A 23916-nucleotide genomic window follows, 5' to 3' on the forward strand; every position below is an offset into this window, starting at 1 on the left:
GCCTTTTTTCCCTAATTGCATCCAATCAAAATTAAGAGGTAGTTTTGTGTTAAAAATAGTCGGAGGGGGCTCAAATGATTAGAAATTGAAAGTTCTAGTTTTCTTTTAAGAGTCAAAAGTGATCGGAGGGTAACTAGCCCCACGACTCCCTTATTTCCCCAAATGCATCCGATTGAATTTTCAAATGGTAATTTTGTTCCAAATAGACCAAAGATCATATAACAAAAACTTCTTGGTTTACAGAATTCCCAAGAACATGAGGGCAAGTGTTGTAAGTTATGCCTCGGGGGAAATTAAAGTTTTTATGGACAGGGTGGTCGCAAAAAATTTGGAGGGAGCTCATCCGATTAAAAATTGAAAGTTCTATTTCCCTTTTTAAGGGTCAAAAGGAACTGGAGGGCAACTAGCCCACTCCCCCTCACAACCTATTTTCCCTAAATGGGTCGGATCAAATTTTTGAAATGGTCATTTTGTTCAAAATAGACCAGAGATCATATAACAAAACTCCGGAGTTGACAAAACCCCCCAGAGGTTGGGGGCTAGTGGTGTAAGTTATGCCCGAGGGGCATATATGGTTTTTATGAAATGGGTGGTCGTATAAACTTAGGAGGGGACTCTCTAGATTAGAAACTGAAAGTTCTAGCTCTTTTAAGAGTCAAAAGTGATCAGAGGACAACTACCCCCCTCCTAAACTCCCTTTCCTCCAAATAAATTCGGTTGGTTTTTGTAAAATTGGTGGTTGTATAGACTTTAGAGGAAGCTTTAGTTCATTTTTGAGACTCAAAATTGAACGGAGGGCAACTCTTTCTCCCAAATGTAATCATATCTATATTTTGAGATAACTTATTTTTCAAAATGGTCCAAATGTCAAATAATTTTGATTCCAGGTTTGAAATTCCTCCATCCAGCCCTTGGGGAAAGGGTTAAAAGTTACGCTACTTACCATCGTTAGCATATAAAGTTTTTATGGAAGCCGAGGTCGTATAAACTTTGGAGGAAGCTCATTCGGTGGGAAATCGGAGTTTCTTTTACCCTTTTTAAGAGTCAAAGGTGATCAGAGGGTAACCATCCCCTCCCCTCGCATGATTTTTCCCCAAATACATCCGATTACAATTTTGAGATAGCCATTTTGTTCAAAACAGTCAAAAATCCAAATAACTATAACTTTGGGGTTGAAAATCCCCAATAGCCCCGGGAAAAGGATAATAACTTATGCAAGTTGCCCATCAACGTATAAGGTTTTAGTGTGAGGGGTCATATTAACTTTGGATGGGGCTAATTCGGTTGGAAATTGAAACTTCTGTTCTTTTTTTTAGAGTTGAAAGTGATCAAAAGGCAACCGCCCTTCCCCACCTCCCTTTTCCTCAAAGGTATCTGGTCAAAATTTTGAAATGGCCATTTTGTTCAAATAGTCCAAAGGCCAAATAAATATGCTTCCAGGGTTGAAATCCCGCCCCCCAGTCCCCGGGGAAAGGGCTGCGAGTTCTGAAAGTATCTGATTGTTACTTTGATACTTCGTTTACTTTTGATACTAGGATTTACTGATTTACAGGGCAACTTTGATCTACGGGGCAAGGGCTGTAAGTTATGCAAGTTTCTTATTGCTACTTTAATACATTGATACTTTCTTTACTTTGATACTTTGATAGTATTACTTTGATACTAGTTTTGATGCCTGGATGAAACTTCGATATTGAAAAAAAATCGATTTCAAAACAGGGAATTTTGAAAAACTTAAAACTTTGGCAATCCAAAAGGAAAAGAAATTATTTAAACAACTTTCGGAAAAAGAAGTTTTTCAAAAGAAGTAAAGGTCATATTAAACTTAAGATCAGCAGAAATGAAAAAATTTTTAAATGCAAACTCTAAACGACCAAAAATTATTATTATAGTATAAATGAAACCCAAAACTAACATAAATTAAATAAACAATCAAAGAAAGCAGACGTACAGCAGGTATCATATAAAGGAATAATTAAATCTTAAAACGAGTAAGATTTGAATTGAACATGCAAATCAAGCTTAAATCAAACAAAAAATCTTTATACTATTAAAGAGTAAATAAAACCCAAAACGAACAGAAATTAAATAAACAATCACAGCAAACAAACATACAACAGGTGCTAATATAAATGAATAAATAAATCTTAAAACAAGTAAAACTTAAATTGGATATGTAAATCAAGCTTATAATGAATAGAAATCACTACAAACAAGAGTTTGGCTACTGCCACCTTCCGTAACAGTAAAAGTATAAAGCCTGCTGTGTTATCGGTTCTTTACTCAAATCTATTTGTGTCTCAAACAGTCTTGGAAAGAACTAATAAAAATAAAGTGAATATTTGATATATTATGATAGGAATTGATGAAAGCTCACCAGCTCAAGATTTTACTTCATTCCAAGTTTATTTTATTTTCAATGTTGTAATAAGCACAAAAGCAAATATTTGTAAGATAATTTGTTTTCAGTAAAGCGCCAATGACGTAGTAGATTTTATAATTTTTACTGTTAAGGAAGGGGGCAATAGCCAAACTCTCGTTTGTAGTGATTCCTGTTCATTTCAATGTTGATTTCCGGATTCAATTTAAGTTTTAAGCGTTTTGCGATTTATTTATTCATTTATATTGTACCTGTTGTATGTTTGTTTGCTATGATTTGTTTATTTTATTTCTGTTCGTTTTGAGTTTCATTTAATCTGTAATAATAATTTGTGGTCATTTTGAGTTTGAATTATTATAGGTTTATATTTCTCCTAATCTTAAGTTTAATATGGCCTTTACTTTTCTTTGAAAAACTTCTTTTTCGGAAAGTTTTTTCATTAATTTCAAGAAAATAATGGGATATGTTGAGCGTCCTAACGGCAAAAGATTGCCCATACTTGGAAGATGTTCAGAAATACATTCTATATTCTTGATTACCAATCATATGATCAAAAGCCATCAATTTTTGCTGCTATAAGTAATATTTCGATAAATCAATCACACCTCATCACAAAACAAACTTAAATCCTTAATTTGAATGAACCATCCGAGGGTTCCCTGCAACAAAATCCCACAAGTAGGATCAGAAGCAGAATAGCTGCTTATTCAGTTTGTGAGAGAGTAGACTGTTGCTACAATGGTTTCACTAGAAATTCTAGCGTGATCATTACGATTGCCATCCCAGATACGACGTTTAGCTAGAAATGTACAATCCCGAAATGATTACCCCAATCCTTGGTAACTATGACACATCCGGTATCTTAATCAGCATCGTAAATATGGTGTTCCTCTGCAAAATAACCTATTATGAACATTTTATACTTCCTTCAAAAGAGCTTGTACTGGTCCTCCCTTAACTTTATTTTTTTTTACATTTGCATACAGTTAGAAGTGACGAAAAACAAAACCAAATCCTGTATTTTAGACATATTAGTATAGACATTTTCAGTTCTTTTATACTTATTCCCTAATTAACATTTTTAACTTTGAATTCTTTTATGTAAGATTATAAGAATTGCTGGTTAATTTGCATCGCCTTTTCGAAAGGCAAGATGAGGGTTTCCCTGTACACCAAGACTCTTGAGGTGTCACCCAAACTAAGACACGTGAGTCAAAGTTGCCAAGCAGTACGAGTAAAAACTTTGTGCTTTCTTTGATTTTAACATAGAACTAAACAACTGCAGAAATCTTTTTTTGAAGTGGATAATTAAGTAATAAATTCGATACAACGAAGACTGCTTTTTGCAGATATTTATAACCATAAAGCTGTCTGTGTTGATCACCTAGATGACAACCCTAGACAATTTCCTGTGGGTATGGACCGTTTTTAAGGCGTCGGTTTATGCATGGGTCTCAGAAGGCTTAGACTGAACACTTACTTTTTCTTCCCAAAAATCTATTTAGAGATCTTACAGATTCCTCTGGTAGATGTTCTGATGACATGAAGCAATAGATCCTCCCATCAGGGCCATATCAGATAAGGGTCACCAAAAAGAACAACTACGGCACTCACTTTCAATTTCCACAAGCCTTGAATGAGATCTGACAAACTACTCTGCTAAATATTCAGCAATGCTCAGTTCCCTTCCCCCCTTAAGATTCCAGATCAATTTTGGCTTTTCAGAAAGAATTGCTAGTACTAGCTCTTGCGTCTCATCAGGTTTGATCAAAATCCAACAGCCTCTTAAGGTAGAAGTCGCTATGACAGAAATTTGGGACTGGATTGTGTTTGGTCACAAAAAGGGACAGCAATGACACAAACTTTTACTTAGTTGCAGGTTTGGCCAAGATTCAACAACATATTCCGAATGATTTACAAGCTGCAAAATTTTAGAAACCTCGTTTTTTTCCTGCCTATGAGGTAGATTGTAGATGGACCTATCTTAGCCTAATTCATGGCTCAAGATTTATGTCAATACAAAATTTTACAAACATCGGTATTGTTTCAGATTTTGAGATTATCTCTTCTAGAAATATTGTCTGGAAATCTATAAGTGATGCAGAATTTTGACTTCCGTTCTCGTGAAGGGATAACTCTATATCCTGAACGGACCTCACACATGATTCCTAAGAGGTATACTTTTGGAGCTAAGACTGTTTCTTTTTATTTCTCTTTTATACTTTGTAGAAGGTCCTAAAAAAACTAATTGTTGTTTCACGAAAATAATTAGAGCATATTTCATTTCCTATCTATGGTAAAAATAAGGTCAATCACAAGGGAAAAAATCTATGAAAGTATTAGTGCTGCTCAACAATGCCATGATTCCTTCATCACGAGATATTTGTCTATTTTCCAAAGGGGTTAACCTAGGGGTAGGGTTTAATAAACCTTTCTCACAAAATAGAACTTCGATGTAATGCATATTGACCATAAAGAATCATACAAATAGTTTAAATAAATCACTAGAAAATTTTCCAGGGGACGTGCAACTGGAAGATTTGTCTCTACTAGGATAAATTAGGAGCATTTCTCATTTTTCATATTTTTGGCATACCTAAAATGCTTCTGTTTCCCAGGCGGAGACGGGGCATTGCCTCCTGCCTCCCTACCAATGCCCATGATCAGCAAATTTGGTTAATTATAATTATCTCTGACATAAACTCCTTAGAGAAAAAAAATGGAGCTCTCCCAGAATTAATCATGTCATAATACTCTTTAACATTTCGAAATTATACTAATCTGTAAGTGAAATCCGTTTCTACGCGTCTTAAAATTTATAAATATTATAAATTGTTGCTATGTATTTGCAAAATTTTGGCAATAGTTTATTTGGGTTTGTTGCTATACTATGCAAAGTTGTAAATTTAAATTATGATATAATCGATGGTTCTTGGCAACAATTCTATTACTTTTTTGATGACTATACCAATAACCCCTACACACCATATAATACATAAAACAAACAATTTATGGCTGGAATTCAATTGGTTTCCGAAGGTTAGTCACATTACTTCCTTTACAGTTAAAAATTAGTCTTTACTTTTTTTTAATTTTATTTACATAATAAACAGAAATATAAACTATTAAAGATATAAACCACTACGCTAGGGAAAAACCGCTAGGAAGTCTTAAAAGGAATCATATAAAAAGATGTAGTAAAAGCCTCTTTGCTTTGCTTTACTTTAATTGCGAATAAACAATCCACATTTTTTGGTAAATAGTCGCCAGTTACAAATATGAAGTTCATAATCCGTTCTGGTGTTCAGACGACGGTAATTTAATTGTCTCTCCCCCTTACCCAAACATTTCCCCCTGTCCTATGTCCCATATGGAATAACTAGTACTGACTCTTATGTCAAAATAGGTTTATTTAATATCCAAAAATCTCTTGTGGTAGAAATCCTGATGACAAGAATCTTGGGCTGAATTCTAATTTTTCATTTGTTTTTGGGATTTTTGATTTGGTCAAAATAAAATTTGGTATGTAAATCTGATACACTGGCATCTTTTTGGCAAAAAGCCATAAGTCACAAATGTGAAGTTCAAAAGATATTTAAATGCTCAGTTGGCAACACTTTAGTCTCCCCTTTCCCTCCCGTGAGAAGTCAGATCGATTCTGGATTTCCAAGAGGAATCACTAGGACTGGCTCTTACGTCAAATCAGGCTTGATCAGAATGGTAGATGGTAAAACCATCTACCACTTCTAATGATAGAAGTCCTGATGACAAAAATTTGGGGCTCAATTTTGTGTTTGGCATAATAAAATTTGGTATATAAAATTATGATATGGACTTTATTTTGGCAAAATTTGTAAGCTATAAATGTAAAGTCACAGGCAGCGTAATACCGCTGCCTAAATAAAGAGCTGTAAGGCTTCAATATGTTTTTCCCCAGGCCACTCCGCATGAAAGGAGTTGTCGTAAAAACTTCGATGTGGACTCATTTGAGTCCACTTCCCGGTGCCTTTTCCCAGATTCATAAGTGATTGGAGGGCAATCACCCTCCCACGCCCAGTTTTGCTCCCCTCTTCCGAAAAATATCCGATCAAAACTTTGAGATAACCGTTCTGTTCAAAATGGTTTAAAGGTCCAATAACTATGCTTCCAGCGATGACATTATCCCCCTTAGCCATTGGGGCTGGGGCTGTAAGTTTTTCAAGTTGCCGGTTTTTACATATAGGTTTTCATATGCAGCACAACAGCGCTGCCTAAGTAAAGAACTATGTTGGCACAATATATAATTTATTATTTTTTTTTTTTTTGGTTTTAGACCAAGGCACTTCGTGTCGAAGGAGTTGTCATAGAAATTTCTAAAAGGGGTCAGCTGATTGGAAATTGGAATGGCCTGTGCCCTTTTTAATAGCCGAAAGTGATTGGAAGGCAACTAACACCCCTTCTACACCCACCATTTCCCCAAAGACATTCAGTCAAAATTTTGAGATAGCCATTTTGTTCAACGTAGTTGATTTCCAGATAGAAGTTATGTTTTGAGGAGGACACACCCCCCAAAGCCCTAAGGGCAAGGGTTGTAAGTTATGCCCTTGGGGCATATAATGTTCTTATAGAAAGCTTTGTCGTAGAAGCTTCAAAAAGGGCTCATTCGATTGGAAATTCAAAGGGCTAGTGCCTTTTTTAATAGTCAAAAGTGATTGGAGGGCAACCGACCCCACTCTCACGCCCACCGTTTCCCCAAACACATCCAATCAAAATTTTGAGATAGCCATTTGGTTCAATGTAGCTGAAAATTCTGGAAATTAGGTCTTTGAAGATGACAACCCCCCACAGCCCTCAGGGCGAGGTTTGTAAGTTATGCCCTGGGGGCATACATGGTTTCTTATAGAAATTATTGTCGTAGAAACTTCAAAAAGGGCTCAGTCGATTGGAAATGGAAATAGCTAGTGCTCTTTTTAATAGTCTAAAATGATTGGAAGGTAACTAATACCCGTGTCACGCCCACGATTTCCCCAAACACATTCAAGCAAAATTTTGATATAGCCATTTTGTTCAACGCAGTTGAAAGTTCTGGACATTATGTCTTTGAGCAGGAGACTTCCCCCACAGTCTTCAGGGCAAGGGTTATATGTTATGCCCTGGGGGCAGATAAGGTTTTTATTGAAAGCTTTGTCGTAGAAACTTGAAAAAGGGCGCATTCGATTGGAAATTCAAAAGGCTAGTGCCCTTTTCAATAGTCAAAAGTGATTGGAGGGCAACTAACACCCCTCACACGCCCACCGTTTCACCAAACACATTCAATCAAAATTTTGCGATAGCCATTTTGATCAACATAGCTGAAAGTTATGGAAATTAGGTCTTTGAGGATGACAACCCCCCCCCCCACAGCCCTCAGGGCAAAGGTTGTAAGTTATGCCCTGGGGGCATATAAGGTTTTTATAGAAAGCGTTGTCGTAGAAACATTAAAAAGGCCTCATTTGATTTGAAATTGAAATGGCTAGTGCCCTTTTTAATAGTCGAAAGTGATTGGAAGGCAAATAACACCCTTTCTACACCCACCATTTCCCCAAACACAGCCAATCAACATTTTGAGATAGCCATTTTGTACAACGCACAAAATGAAAGTTCAAAGTTGAAAGTTCTGGAAACTATTTCTTTCATCAGGACACTCCCCCACAGTCTTCAGGGCAAGGGTTGTAAGTTATGCCCTAGAGGAGAATAAGGCTTTTATAGAAAGCGATGTTGTATAAATTTCAAAAGGGGTCATTCGATTGGAAATTGAAAGGGCTAGTGCCCTTTCTATAGTCAAAAGTGATTTAAGGGCAACTAACCCCCTCTCACGCCCACAATAAAATCAAAACACATCCAATCAAAGTTTCGAAATAGCATTTTTGTTCAACGCAGTTGAAAGTTCCGTATTATGTATTTAAGGATGACAAACCCTCCAGGGCATAGGTTGTAAGGTATGCCCTGGGGGCATATAAGGTTTGTATAGATAGCGCTGTCGTAGATACTTCAAAAGGGGCTCATTCAATGTGAAATTGAGAGGACTAGTATCCTTTTTAACAGTCGAAAGTGATCGAAGGGTAACTAACCCCCAATCACCATGGTTAGAAAATTCAAAAAAGGCTCATTCGATTGGAAATTCAAAGGGCTAATGCCCTTTTAATAGTCGAAAGTAATTGGGAGGGCAACAAGACCTCCCCCCTGTCACGCCCACCTTTTCCCCAAACACATTCAGTCAACTTGAGATAGCCATGTTATTCAATGTAGGTGGAAGTCCTGAAAATAAGGTCTTTGAGGATGACAACCCCCCACAGCCCTCAGGGCAAGGGTTGTAAGTTATGCCCTGGGGGCATATAAGGTTTTTATAGAAAGTGTTGTCGTAGAAACTTCAAAAAGGACTCATTCGATTGGAAATTGAAATGGCTAGTGCCCTTTTTAATAGTCGAAAGTGATTGGATGGCATGTAAACCACCTTGAGATTTTTGATTTGGTCAAAATAAAATTTGGTATGTAAATCTGATACACTGGCATCTTTTTGGCAAAAAGCCGTAAGTCACAAATGTGAAGTTCAAAAGATATTCAAATGCTCAGTTGGCAATACTTTAGTCACCCCTTTCCCTCCCGTAAGAAGTCAGATCGATTCTGAATTTCCAAGAGGAATCACTAGGAATGGCTCTTACGTCATATCAGGCTTGATCAGAATGGTATATGGTAAAACCATCTACCACTTCTAATGATAGAAGTCCTCATGAAAAAATTTTGTGGCTGGATTTTGTGTTTGGCTTAATAAAATTTGGTACATAAAATTATGATATGGACTTTATTTTGGATAAAATTTGTAAGCTATAAATGTAAAGTCATAGGCAACGTAATACCGCTGCCTAAATAAAGAACTGTAAGGCTCCAATATGTTTTTTTCCCATGCCACTCCGCGTGAAAGGAGTTGTCATAAAAACTTTGATTGGAGGGCAACTAGCCCCCCTCTCACGCCCACCGTTTCCCCAAACACATCCAATAAAAATTTTGAGGTAACTATTTTCTTCAATGTAGCTGAGAGTTCTGGAAATTAGGTCTTTGAGGATGACGACCCCCCCCAGCCCTCAGGGCAAGGGTTATAAGTTATGCCCTGGGGGCATGTATGGTTTTTTATAGAAAGTGTTGTCGTAGAAACTTCAAAAAGGGTTCATTCGACTGGAAATTGAAATCGCTAGTGCTCTTTTTAATAGTCTAAAATGATTGGAAGGTAACTAACCCCCGTCTCATGCCCACGATTTCCCCAAACACATTCAAACAAAATTTTCATATAACCATTTTGTTCAATGCTGTTGAAAGTTCTGGAAATTATGTCTTTGAGCAGGACACTTCCTCCACAGTCTTCAGGGCAGGGGTCATATGTTATGCCCTGGGGGGCATATAAGGATTTTATTGAAAGCTTTGTCGTAGAAACTTGAAAAAGGGCTCCTTCGGTTGGAAATTCAAAGGGCTAGTGCCCTTTTCTATAGTCAAAAGTGATTGGAGGGCAACTAACACCCCTCACACGCCCACCGTTTCACCAAACACATAGAATCAAAATTTTGAGATAGCCATTTTGTTCAACGTAGTTGAAAGTTCTGGAAATTAGGTCTTTGAGTATGACAACCCCCCCCCCCCACAACCCTCAGGGCAAGGGTTTTAAGTTATGCCCCGGGGGCAGATAAGGTTTTTATAGAAAGCGTTGTCATAGAAACATTAAAAAGGGCTCATTTGATTGGAAATTGATGTGGCTAGTGCCCTTTTTAATAGTCGAAAGTAATTGGAAGGCAACTAACACCCCTTCTACACCCACCATTTACCCAAACACATCCATTCAACATTTTCCCTCTTCTTCCTCAACGTGAACATTAGATGTCAATTAAGTGGCTGGGCAGACAGAATGATCAAGGTTTAAGCGAGAACCAGTAAAATGTATGTATATTGCAGATCTTTATTATAATCCAAAAACCAGAAGAAAGACCATTTAAGAGATTTTCAGATCGTAGAGACGTCACGTTTTTACTGCAATTCCAATCACCGGATAATAACCAATTGTATCCGTTTACACAGATCCCAGCAATTAATTATATTCGGCATGGCATACGTCTTCGTAAATCAAACCGTTCGTGGTAACGAACTGTAAGTAAGGAGCGACCCGGCTCAATAGTAACCGATACACTAAAAACCGGAATTTTGAGACCCATAGATACATCAACAAAATCAAATTCTTATGCTGATTTCAATTATATAAGTTTGTTCAAGTTTAGTCTTACCCATCAAAGACTGCGCGCTTGAGAGAATTTGTAGGATTTTCGAAAAAAGAGGGGAACACCCCCAAAAGTCATAGAACTTAAAAGAAAATCACACCATCGAATTGAGCGTATGAGAGAACCCTACTGCCGAAGTTTCAAGCTCTTATCTGCAAAAATGTGGAATTTTGCATTTTTTGTCAGAAGAAAAATCATGGATGTGTGTTTATTTTTTTTTTTTTTTTTTTTTTTTTTTTTTATTATTTCCCCAGGGGTGAGCGTATCGATCCAATAGTCCTAGAATATCGTAAGAGGGCTCATTTGAACAGAAATTAAAAGTTCTAGGACCCTTATTAGGTAACCAAAAAAATTGGAGGGCAACTTGGCCCCCTCCCACGCTCATTTTTTCCCAAATTCACCCAATCAAAATTTTGAGATAGCCATTTTGTTCAACATAGTCGGAAAATCTAATAAATATGTCTTTGAGGATGACTTAATCCCCCACAGTTCCCGGGAGACGGGCTGGAAGTTATGAACTTTGCCTATTGTTTATATACAGTATTGGTTAATGGGAAGCATAAAGACGCTTCAGGAGGGATTTTTTTATGATGGGGAAGGGGAGTGTCGGAGGAGGGAGTTACGGGGGAGGATCCTTCCATGGAGGATGTTTCCTTGGGGGAAGAGACATTTCTATGAAGGGAGCGCCGGATTTCCCAGCATTATTTGAAAAACGATCAGAAATTAAATAAAAAAAAACTAGTTTTTTCACTGAAAGTAAAGAGCAACATTAAAAGTTAAAACAAACAGAAATTATTACGTATATGAGGTGGTTTGCCCCCTAGTCAATACCTCGCCCTTTTCGCTAAAGTTTTTTTTAATACTTTCAAAAGAGCTATATATTCTAATTAAACGGCCTTTGTTATTCAGGGGTTTGTGATTTGTACAAAATTCAAACTTTAGCGTAAAGAGCGAGGTATTGACTAGAGAGCAAACTCCCTAATGTACGTAATAAAAACATACGAATATAGAAATTCGTTACGTAAGTTAATTCGTAAGTTACGTCCGAACAAAATTTCGAGAGAGCCAATTAGCCAAAAAAAGGAAAATTAATATGCGAATTTCTTTTAATTATTCATGTACGGTGAGCCAAAATCAAAGATGCATCAATTCAAAAACGTTCAGAAATTAACTTAAAAAAACAATTTTTTTAACTGAAAGTAAGGAGCGATATTAAATCTTAAAACGAACAGAAATTATTCCATATATGAAACGGGCTGTTCCCTCCTTAACGCCTCGCTCTTTACGCTAAGTTTTTTATTGTTTTATAAAGTAGAGTTGTGAGACAGAGTGAAACTTTAGCGTAAAGAGCGAGGCGTTGAGGAGGGGACAGCCCCTTTCACATACGGGATAATTTCTGTTCGTTTTAAGTTTCAATGTCGCTCCTTAGTTTCAGTTAAAAAAAAACTAGTTTTTTTAGTTAATTAAATAAAAAAAACAAGTTTTTTAAACTGAAAGTAAGGAGCGATATTAAAACTTAAAACGAACAGAAATTATTCTGTATATGAAAGGGCCTGTCCCCTCCTCAACGCCTCGCTCTTTACGCTAAAGTTTCTTATTGTTTTAAAAAATAGAGTTGTGAGAAAGAGTCAAACTTTACCGTAAAGACCAAGGCTTTGAGGAGGGGACAGGCCCTTTCATATAGGGAAGAATTTCTGTTGATTTTAAGTTTTAATGTCGCTCCTTACTTTCAGTTTAAAAAACATGTTTTTTATTTAATTTTTGATCGTTTTTTAGTTAATGCAGCTTTTATTTGCATAAAAATTTTACTTTTCTTTTGCTAAATGGATGTCTTTACAAATTAACTTACGTAACTAACTTCTATATTCGTATATTTTTCTTCTGGCAAAAAATACAAAGTTGCAGATTTTTGCAGATATGAGCTTGAAACCTATGTAATAGGGTTTTCTGATACGCTGAATCTGACGGTGTGATTTTCATTAAAATTCTTTCACTTGTAGGGGATGTTTCCCCCTCTTTAAAAAATCGAGTAAATTTTCTCAGGCTCGTAGCCTTTGATGAGTAATACTAAACTTAATAAAATTTATATATTTAGAATCAGCACTATAAACACATTCTTTTGATACATTTATTGACATCAAAATTCCGTTTTTAAAAGTTTCGATTACTATTGAGCCGTATCGCTTGTTTTTTTATTACGTATATGTTATTACGTATACGAGGGGGTTCTCCCCTTAGTCAATACCACGCTCTTTACGTTAAAATTAAAAAAAAAAATTTGATTCACAAACCCCTGAATCAAAAAGGCCGTTTAATTATAATAGATAGCTATTTTTAAATCACAAAAAAAAAAACTTTAGCTTAAATTGGGTGTTATTGACTTGGGGGACAACCCCCTCACATACGTTATAATTTCTGTTCGTTTTAAGTTCTAATATTCCTTCTTACATTTCAGTTGAAAAAACTTGTTTTTTTTTATTTAATTTCTGATCGTTTTTTAAATTATTCTTGGAAATCCGGCGCCCCCTTCATAGAAATGTCCCTTACCCCAAAGAAAAATCCTCCACGGAAATATTCTCCAGAGTAACCCCCTCCTCTAGCCCCGCCCCTCCAGAAAAAATCCGTCCTGAAAATGGTTGTATACTTCCCAATAACCAATAAATAATGCTGGCAAGTCCGGCGCCCCCTTCATGGCAATTTCCCTGCCCCCATGAAAACTTCCTTCATGAACAGAGCCTCCAACATAACCACCGACCCACCCTTCCCCCCCACTACAACAAAAAAAAACCTCCTGAAAACTTCTGTATACTTCCCAATAACCAATGCTATATGTTAACATTGGATAAAGTTCATAACTTTTAGCCCTCCCTCTGGGAACTTCGGGGGATTAAGTCATCCTAAAAGACATATTTATCATATTTTCGACCATGCTGAACAAAATGGCTATCTCTAAAATTTTGATCGGGTGACTTTGGGAAAAACACGAGCGTGGGAGGGGGCCTAGTTGCCCTCCATTTTTTTTGGTCACTTAAAAAGAGCACTAGAACTTTTAGTTTCCGTTCCAATGAGCCCTCCCGCGATATTCTAGGACCACTGGGTCGATACGATCACCCCTGGAAAAAAAACAAAACAAACAAACAAACAAATAAACACGCATCCGTGATCTTTCTTCTGGCAAAAAATGTAAAATTCCACATTCTTGTAGATAGGAGCTTGAAACCTCTACAGTAGGCTGAATATGTTGGTGTGATTTTCATCAAGGTTTAATTACTTTTAGGGGGTATTTTCCCCCTTTTTCGAAAATCAGCCAAATTTTCTCTGGCGCGTAACTTTTCATGGGTAGCACTAAACTTGATGAAAGTTATATATTTGAAATCAGCATTGAAATTTGATTCCTTTGATATATCTATTGGTATCAAAAACCCGTTTTCTAGAGTTTCGGTTACCATTGAGCCGGGTCGCTCCTTACTTACAGTTCGTTACCACGAACTGTTTGATTCACTAAAAGAAAGCACATTGTTGCCGTTATGCGGTTTCCTGCTGCACTCGCTGCTTTGATGTACGTACATTTGAGACCAATGGGTTTTGTCAATCTGGCTTCACAAGGAGTAAGGGAAAGGTACCAACGCTTGCAGAGATGGCGTTAAGAGAGGGACAGAGTGGGTTCTTGCCCCGGGTGCAGAAATTTAAGGGACGAAAAATTTCAAATAAATAATCTAACAGTTGTACTCTTTTTGTAATTTTTGAAATTTTATTTTTGTTAAAATAAAGTAGAGGGCACCAACAAATGAAAAATAATCAATAAATTATTAGTTGATCAATAAAATATAAATAAATTAAAAAATAAAAATAATTAAACAATAATAATTAAAATAAATATAAATAATTAATAAAATTTAAATAATAGTTTAATAATAATTAAATAATAAATTATTAATTAATTCATAAATTGAAAATAATTTGGTTAATAAATAAAAATTGTTAAGATTGTTGGGGGCGCTAATAAAGATTTATCCCGGGTGCAAGAGAGGCCAGAACCGCCACTGCATGCTCGGTAGCTATGAAAACACAGGATTTTTTCGAGATGCAGCTGATACAAAACAGACAAGCACAGGAATTTACAGGTTAACAGGAACTGTTTTGGGTGTTATTATCTGGATAGACACGTGCATAGACATGGAAGCGTGACTAGTCGCGCACATGTTTGCTGCTTAAACGGTTCCACGATAGATTGCAATATATCGTTAATGTATCATGCAATATATCAATGCCCTCAAGCTAAAATCAACCAGGATTTAGCTTATGGAAACAAAAGTCCTGTGTGCTTTCCGGTTTAGAAAAGTTAAGAAAGTACTGTAGAAAGTACTGTAAAATAGAATTAAAGTTTTAAGAGGATGCGGTACAGTTAAACTCATTATTCCATTCTCAGATTTCCTGTCTTGTTAGGGAAATGCTCAAAGACAAAGGGTTTATTAGTGAGCCCTCCAGGAGAGTAGATCATGAAGAGTAACCAAGAATTTGTGGTCTGACTAGTAAGAAGAGTGGTAAGAAGAACTAGTAAGAAGAATTCCAAATGAATTTGTTAGAGCGAGTTTGTCTGTGCGAGTGTGTTTTCACCTTGATGGAAGAATACAAAAGTGTAAGAGAATGAATTTAAACTGAATTGGTAATTTTACCAAATGAGACAAATTTTATACGTGGGGAAATTTTTCGGAGGAGTGACCATCTAGGGAAGGAATTATTCTGGGGGGCATTAGCCAGACACTGTAAATGGACAAACAGCTAAAAAAAATCATTTAAAATATAATTCGAAAGTGTTTTTCTTTGGGTAGAGGAAAGGGGAGGGGGAGTTAGAGGGACACTATAAATGCATAAACAACAAAAAGAAATTTTGGCTGAAATTCAAATTCGAAACCGGGTTTTTTCTTTGAGTTTACCAGAGACTATCGTTCTAAGATTTTTAATTGCGTTTGAAAAATAGACTGGGGGATCAGCTGGACACTATAAATACATAAACAGCAAGAAAATTTATTTTCTTTTTTAATTTTGAAAAAAAAACCTACCAGGGTCTTAGCCTATTCCTGACAGGCATATTTTAATGATAAGGACCGCTAAGAAACGTATATTTATGCACAATACAGAGTAATTTCATACATAAATAATTTCTGAGACCACACTGGCTAATCATGATAAACAAAAAATCGCGAAGAAAGGAAACGAGGACAATTAACAGCCAGTGAAAAAATTGAAAAATTATGCAAATATTTCGGTCAAGACCTCCGCTTGACCGTCCTCAGTGCAGAATAAAACTTATAAAAATATAAAAACCAAACCTTAAAATAAAAACACGAAACTAAAATTGGACGACCCTTTCCTAGTAACGGTGAAAGGGTAACTGAATAAAAAACACAAGTCTAAATGGCATTTCAGAATTTTATTTTGCGTAAAGCACTTTTAAAGGCTGATCGCTTTCCAGTTTGATTGTTATCGGAGACTCTATTCAATTGCACAATATAACTTTGTGGATGTATGTAAAAACGATCAGAATTAATAATTTTGTCATAAATGGGACTTAGAAAAATTTCTCCAGTGTCTCTATTGAGAGCTACCTGTTGGTGAATGTGCTTTTTTATTTCAACTGCCTCCCTGAAAACTTGCGTGAGACCTTTAACGGGGGCAACGATAGAGGCCTCGTCAAACAAAATGAAATGGTGTGGAATCTCGTACACATGTTGCGCCAAGGCGGAATCAAAAACCTCAGGCCTTTGGCGTAACCTCATTGCCTTGTCAATTGAGGACTTGTGCTCAGATAACCTCTCCCCCACTTGCTGTTGGGTTCTACCAACATAAAAACAGCCACAAGAACAAGGAATTCTATAAACACCACTGCCCAGAATGGGGCTGGTTTTATCTTTGCCGTTGTTAAAAAAGTTCTGTGTAATATTTAAATTTTTAAAGGCGACGCTAAGTTTATGTTTTTTAAGGATACTTTTCAATTTGTCACTCAATTTTGGAATGTAGGGTAGAACAGTGAAAAGTTTCTTAACATCCACCAATGGGACGGTATCTGTTGGAGCTTGTGGACCTGATGCACTCCCTTCTGCCTTTTTTCGTCTTCTGTCTATAATGGTCTCAAGTAATTTTATAGGTTAGCCATTGCAAAATAAAATGTCCTTAATATAGTTCAGTTCTGAGTCTATGTGAGGCTCTGAGCATATTCTTATTACTCGGTCAACCAAAGAAATAACAACTCCTCTTTTTATGCAGGGAGAGTGGTTGGAAGAAAAATGCAAATACCTATCGTTATGCGTAGGCTTTCTATAAATAGAAAATTCAAGGCCAGGAGACTTATTGAAAATTAAAACATCTAGGAAAGGAAGTTTGTGGTTATGTTCTAGTTCTATAGTGAACTGAAGGTTAGAGTCCAAAGTGTTTAGATGAGTTAAGAAGGAGTTAAGTGACTCTCCTCCGTGCTCCCACAGAGAAATAACATCATCAACAAACCTACCCCAGGAACGGTGTTTTATCGGAAAATTTTCCAGAGCAGAGATTTCTATGAATTCCATATAAAAAGTTGCCAAAAATGGTGAAAGACTTGTACCCATGGGTAAACCTCTAATTTGGGTGAAAAATTGATTATTATATCGGAAATATGAGGAGGAACTATTGCAAAGACGGACGAGACGCATAATAGTTTCTATGTCCAGTGTTTTGTAGTCTCTTTGATCAATATTATCTTCTAATTTCCTTTGAAGAGCTAGTTCACATTTTTTAATGTCGCAAGACGTATACATAGAAATGGCATCGAAACTGGCCAAAATTGTATCTTTTTTTATTTCAATGTCTTTTAGTTTTTCAACAAGGTGAACTGAGTTTCTTATGTATGAAGTTTGTGTTTGCATAAGGGGGCGAAACAGTGTTGACAACCATTTCCCCAATTTGGCAGTCGGAGAGCTATAAGAAGCCACAATTGGGCGTAGAGGGACTCCATCTTTGTGGATTTTTGGGAGCCCGTAAAATTTAGGAGCTGAACAACCTTTAGGGTAAAATAATTTATACATTTGTGGAGTAATAAGTCTTTCATTTTGCAAAATTCCTAGCTCCTTTCGTACTAAACGTATGAACTTATCGGTGGGGTCTGAATCTATGGGCTTGTAAGTATGGGTGTCGGATAAAATATCTGTAACTTTTATATTATATGAAGTTTTATCAAGGAAAACAATTTTATTTCCTTTATCAGCCCTGGTGATAATGATGCGTGGGTCTTTTTTAATTTTTTGAGAATTTGTGTTTCCTGATTTTTTAACCTTGGGGAATATGGAATGAAATCAAGAATATTCTTAACCACCTCTCCTCGAAGTAAATCTGGATTTTCCGCAGCACCACGTGAACCAAATATACCTGCCTCCACATTGGAGACTATTTCTGAAAAATTCACTTGTGTTTGAGGTAGGCAAAATTTAGGTCCCTTGGACAAAACATGGGTTTCTTCCGGAGTAAGAACTTTAGAAGATAGGTTCTCAATGGCCGGACCAGGACAAAATCTCGGAAGAAAACATCTGGAATTCTGAAATTTTTCGTACTCTAATTTTTCAAACTTTTCTGATAAACGATCAGAAAAGTTTGAAAAATTAGAGTACGAAAAATTTCAGAATTCCAGATGTTTTCTTCCGAGATTTTGTCCTGGTCCGGCCATTGAGAACCTATCTTCTAAAGTTCTTACTCCGGAAGAAACCATGTTTTGTCCAAGGGACCTAAATTTTGCCTACCTCAAACACAAGTGAATTTCGCAGAGATAGTCTCCAATGTGGAGGCAGGTATATTTGGTTCACGTGGTGCTGTGGAAAATCCAGATTTACTTCGAGGAGAGGTGGTTAAAAATATTCTTGATTTCATTCCATATTCCCCAAGGTCAACAAATCAGGAAACACAAATTCTCAAAAAATTAAAAAAAGACCCAAACATCATTATCACCAGGGCTGATAAAGGAAATAAAAGTGTTATCCTTGATAAAACTTCATATAATACAAAAGTTACAGATATTTTATCCGACACCCATACTTACAAGCCCATAGATTCAGACCCCACCGGTAAGTTTACCCGTTTAGTACGAAAGGAGCTAGAAATTTTGCAAACTGAAAGACTTATTACTCCACAAATGTATAAATTATTTTATCCTAAAGGTTGTTCAGCCCCTAAATTTTACGGGCTCCCAAAAATCCACAAAGATGGAGTCCCTCTACGCCCAATTGTGGCTTCTATAGCTCTCCGACTGCCAGATTGTGGAAATGGTTGTCAACACTTTTTCGCCCCCTTATGCAAATACAAACTTCATACATAAGAAATTCAGTTCACCTTTTTGAAAAATTAAAAGACATTGAAATAAAAAAAGATACAATTTTGGCCAGTTTCGATGCCATTTCTATGTATACGTCTTGCGATATTAAAAAATGTGAACGAGCTCTTCAAAGGAAATTAGAAGATAATATTGATCAAATAGACTACAAAACACTGGACATAGAAACTATTATGCGTCTCGTCCGTCTTTGCAATAGTTCCTCCTCATATTTCCGATATAATAATCAATTTTTCACCCAAATTAGGGGTTTACCCATGGGTACAAGTCTTTCACCATTTTTGGCAACTTTTTATATGGAATTCATAGAAATCTCTGCTCTGGAAAATTTTCCGATAAAACACCGTTCCTGGGGTAGGTTTGTTGATGATGTTATTTCTCTGTGGGAGCACGGAGGAGAGTCACTTAACTCCTTCTTAACTCATCTAAACACTTTGGACTCTAACCTTCAGTTCACTTTAGAACTAGAACATAACCACAAACTTCCTTTCCTAGATGTTTTAATTTTCAATAAGTCTCCTGGCCTTGAATTTTCTATTTATAGAAAGCCTACGCATAACGATAGGTATTTGCATTTTTCTTCCAACCACTCTCCCTGCATAAAAAGAGGAGTTGTTATTTCTTTGGTTGACCGAGTAATAAGAATATGCTCAGAGCCTCACATAGACTCAGAATTGAACTATATTAAGGACATTTTATTTTGCAATGGCTACCCTATAAAATTACTTGAGACCATTTTAGACAGAAGACGAAAAAAAGGTAGAGGGGAGTGCATCAGGTCCACAAGCCCCAACAGATACCGTCCCATTGGTGGATGATAAGAAACTTTTCACTGTTCTACCCTACATTCCAAACTTGAGTGACAAATTGAAAAGAATCCTTAAAAAACATAAACTTAGCGTCGCCTTTAAAAATTCAAATATTACACAGAACTTTTTTAACAACGGCAAAGATAAAACCAGCCCCATTCTGGGTAGTGGTGTTTATAGAATTCCTTGTTCTTGTGGCTGTTTTTATGTTGGTAGAACCCAACAGCAATTGGGGGAGAGGTTATCTGAGCACAAGTCCTCAATTGACAAGGCAATGAGGTTACGCCAAAGGCCTGAGGTTTTTGATTCCGCCTTGGCGCAACATGTGTACGAGAATCCACACCATTTCATTTTGTTTGACGAGGCCTCTATCGTTGCCCCCGTCAAAGGTCTCACGCAAGTTTTCAGGGAGGCAGTTGAAATAAAAAAGCACATTCACCAAAAGGTAGCTCTCATTAGAGACACTGGAGAAATTTTTCTAAGTCCCATTTATGACAAAATTATTAATTCTGATCGTTTTTACATACATCCACAAAGTTATATTGTGCAATCGAATAGAGTCTCCGATAACAATCAAACTGGAAAGCGATCAGCCTTTAAAAGTGCTTTACGCAAAATGAAATTCTGAAAGGCCATTTAGACTTGTGTTTTTATTCAGTTACCCTTTCACCGTTACTAGGAAAGGGTCGTCCAATTTTAGTTTCGTGTTTTTATTTTAAGGTTTGGTTTTTATATTTTTATCAGTTTTATTCTGCACTGAGGACGGTCAAGCGGAGGTCTTGACCGAAATATTTGCATAATTTTTCAATTTTTTCACTGGCTGTTAATTGTCCTCGTTTCCTTTCTTCGCGATTTTTTGAATTTCATACATAAGTGTAAATTCATTCAATTAAACACTAAAAGAGCTAGCCGAACCTGAATTGGTGAGGGCTTTATTCACTCGTCGACTCGCTCAGGAATGATTCTCGGATTGCCATATTGATTGGCACTCTTCTGTCCACAATTTCAGGTAATAAGGCTTCCTAATTTACAGAGGTTCGAGAGGAGATATAGCGATTCTTTTTGGTGTCGATGGTCCTTAAACTAGGTCCTTAAACGATGGTCCTTCAATCACAGGGGCATACTTAAATGTGCAATGGCTGCGGACAAATCAAGAAACAGCACAAGATATTAGGACGTTGTAATTGTGTTAAAAGATGAATTTTAAATAAGTAGTGCTAGTTGGGCAATAATATAGATATACATGTTGCCATGAAAAACTGTAATTGGAGAATGTCGACTTTCACCGGTGAATGTCAACATTCACTTGTACGAATGTTTACTTTCACCATTGAAGGCCAAAATTTTGAGGTTTTGGTCTTTCATATACATATATGCCCTTCATATATATATATATATATATATATATATATATATATATATATATATATATATATATATATATATATATATATATATATATATATATATATATATATATATATATATATATATATATATATATATATATATATATATATTATAAGGTTTTTATATAAGGTTTTATAGAAAGTTTTGTCGTAGAAACATCAAAAAGGACTCATTCGATTGGAAATTCTAAGGGCTATTGCCCTTTTAAATTGTCAAAAGTGATTGGAAGACAGCTAGCCCCCCTCTCACGTCCACCTTTTTATATGGAGCTAAGAGAGGGAAGGAAATAATAAAGTAAAGATCAAATCAAAAAAGGGTGAGAAAACGAGGATTTTGTCAGCCTGTGGCAAAAAATGAAGACGAAGAACAAGCAAATATTTCGAAAAGGACATCCACTAAGTCGTCCTCAGTGCTAAACAAAAAAGAAAAAAAAAGAAAGAAAAACAACATAACGTTTTGGTTAGATTCTGTATTTACGCCCACCTTTTCCCCAAACACATCCAATCAAAATTTTGAGATAGCCATTTTGTTCAACGTAGTTACAAATTCAGGAAATTAGGTCTCTGAGGATAACACTCCCTTCCCTCACAGCCCTCAGGGCAAGGGTTGTAAGTTATGCCCTGGGGGCATATAAGGTTCTTATAGAAAGCGTTTTCGTAGAAACTTCAGAAAGGGCTCATTCGGTTGGAAGTTTAAATGGCTAGCTCCCTTTTTAATAGTCGAAAGTGATTGGAAGGCAACTTACACCCCTTCCACGCCCACCATTTCCCCAAACACATCTAATCAAAATTTTGATATAGCCAATTTGTTCAACGTAGTTGAAAGTTCTTGAAATTATATGTTTGAGCAGGACACTCCCCCCACATTCTTCAGGACAAGGGTTATGAGTCATGCCTGGGGGCATATATGGTTCTTATGGAAGGAATGCTCGTATAAACTTCAGAGATGGCTCATTTGATTGGAAATTGAAAGTTCTTGTTCACTTTTTAAGCTTCAAAAGATTTCGGAGGGTAACTAACTCCCCCCCCCCAAGGCTTTTTTTCCAAAATGTCTCTGATAAAATTTTTGAGATAGCCATTTTGTTAAAGATAGTTCAAAGATCATATAAAAAAAATTCGGTGTCGACACAGCCCCCCAAGTCCCGAGGGCAGGCGTTGTTAGTTATGCCCTGGGGGCAAATATGGGTATTATGGAAGGGATGCTCTTATTAACCTCATAGAGGGCTCATTTGATTGGAAATTGAAAGTTCTAGTTCACTTTTTAAGAGTCAAAAGAGATTGGAAGGCACCTAGCACCCCCTCCCCTTTCCACGCCCTTTTTCGCTCAAACTCATCCGATAAGAACTTTGAGATAGCCATTTTGTAAATAGTTCAAAGACCATATAACAAAAACTTCGGGGAAAGCACAGCCTCCCAGGACCCGAGGGCAGGCGTTACAAGTTATGCCTTGGGGGGAATATATGGTTCTTATCGAAGGGATGCTCATAAAAACTTCAGAGGGCTCATTTGATTGGAAATTTAAAGTTCTAGTTCAGTGTTTTAGATTCAAAAGATTGGAGGGCAACTAGCCCCCCACGCCCCTGTTTCCCCAAATAAACCCAATAAAAATTTGTAGATAGCCATTAAGTTAAAAAAATTTCAAAAGTCACATAACAGAAACTCAGGTGTCGTCACAACCCCCCCCATGGCCTGGGGTCAGGCGTTGTAAGTTTTGCCCTGGGACATATATGGTCCTTATGAAAGGGTTGCTCGTATAAACTTCAGAGAGGGCTCATTTGATTGGAAATTGAAAGTTCGAGCTCACTTTTTAATATTTAAAAGGGATGCTCATATAAACTTCGCAGAGGGTTCATTTGAATAAAAATTGAAAGTTCACGTTCATTTCTAAGATTCAAAAGAGATCGGAGAGCAACTATCTCCCGCCCATCCACGCCCTAAATGCATCGGATAAAAATTTTGAGATAGAAATTTTGTTAAAAATAGTTCAAAGTTCAGATATAAAAAACCCTGTTGTCAACACAGCCCCCCAGGGCCCTGGGGTCGGCGTTTTAAGTTATGCCCTGGGGGCATATATGGCTGTTATGGAAGGGAAACTCCGATTGACTTCAGATAGGGCACAGTTGGTTGGAAATTGAAAGTTGTAATTTACTTTTTATGAGTAAAAAGTGATCGGCTAGCCTCCCCCCACACTCCGTTTATTTTTTTCCCAGAGGCCCTTCGTATAGAAGGGGTCGTCGTATAAGCTTCAAAATGGGCTCATTCGATTGGAAATTGAGAGTTCTAAGGCCCTTTTTAAGGGTCAAAGGTGATCGGAGGGCAACTAGTCCCAACTCTCAAGCCTCTTTTTGACAAATATATCTGATAGAAAATTTGAGGTAGCCATTGCATCAGATAAAATTCTTATGGAAGGGATGCTCGTATAAACTTCAAAGAGGGTTCATTTTATCGGAAATTGAAAGTTCTACTTCACTTTTTATAAATCAAAAGCGAGCAAAGGGCATCTAGCCGCTCCCCCCGCCCTTTTCTCCCAAATGCATCTGATAAAAATTTTGGATAGACAAGGTTCAGATTTAAAAAAAACACCGGTGTCGACACAGCCCCAAAGAGCCCGGGGGCAGGCGTTGTAAGCTGTGCCCCGGGGGCATATAAGGTTCTTATGGAAGGGATGCTATTATGAACTTCA

This window comes from Artemia sp. Qi Xiang Cuo, chromosome 3 (assembly GCF_049724085.1).
Source record: "Artemia sp. Qi Xiang Cuo chromosome 3, ASM4972408v1, whole genome shotgun sequence".
NCBI classification, from domain to species: Eukaryota; Metazoa; Arthropoda; class Branchiopoda; order Anostraca; family Artemiidae; genus Artemia; species Artemia sp. Qi Xiang Cuo.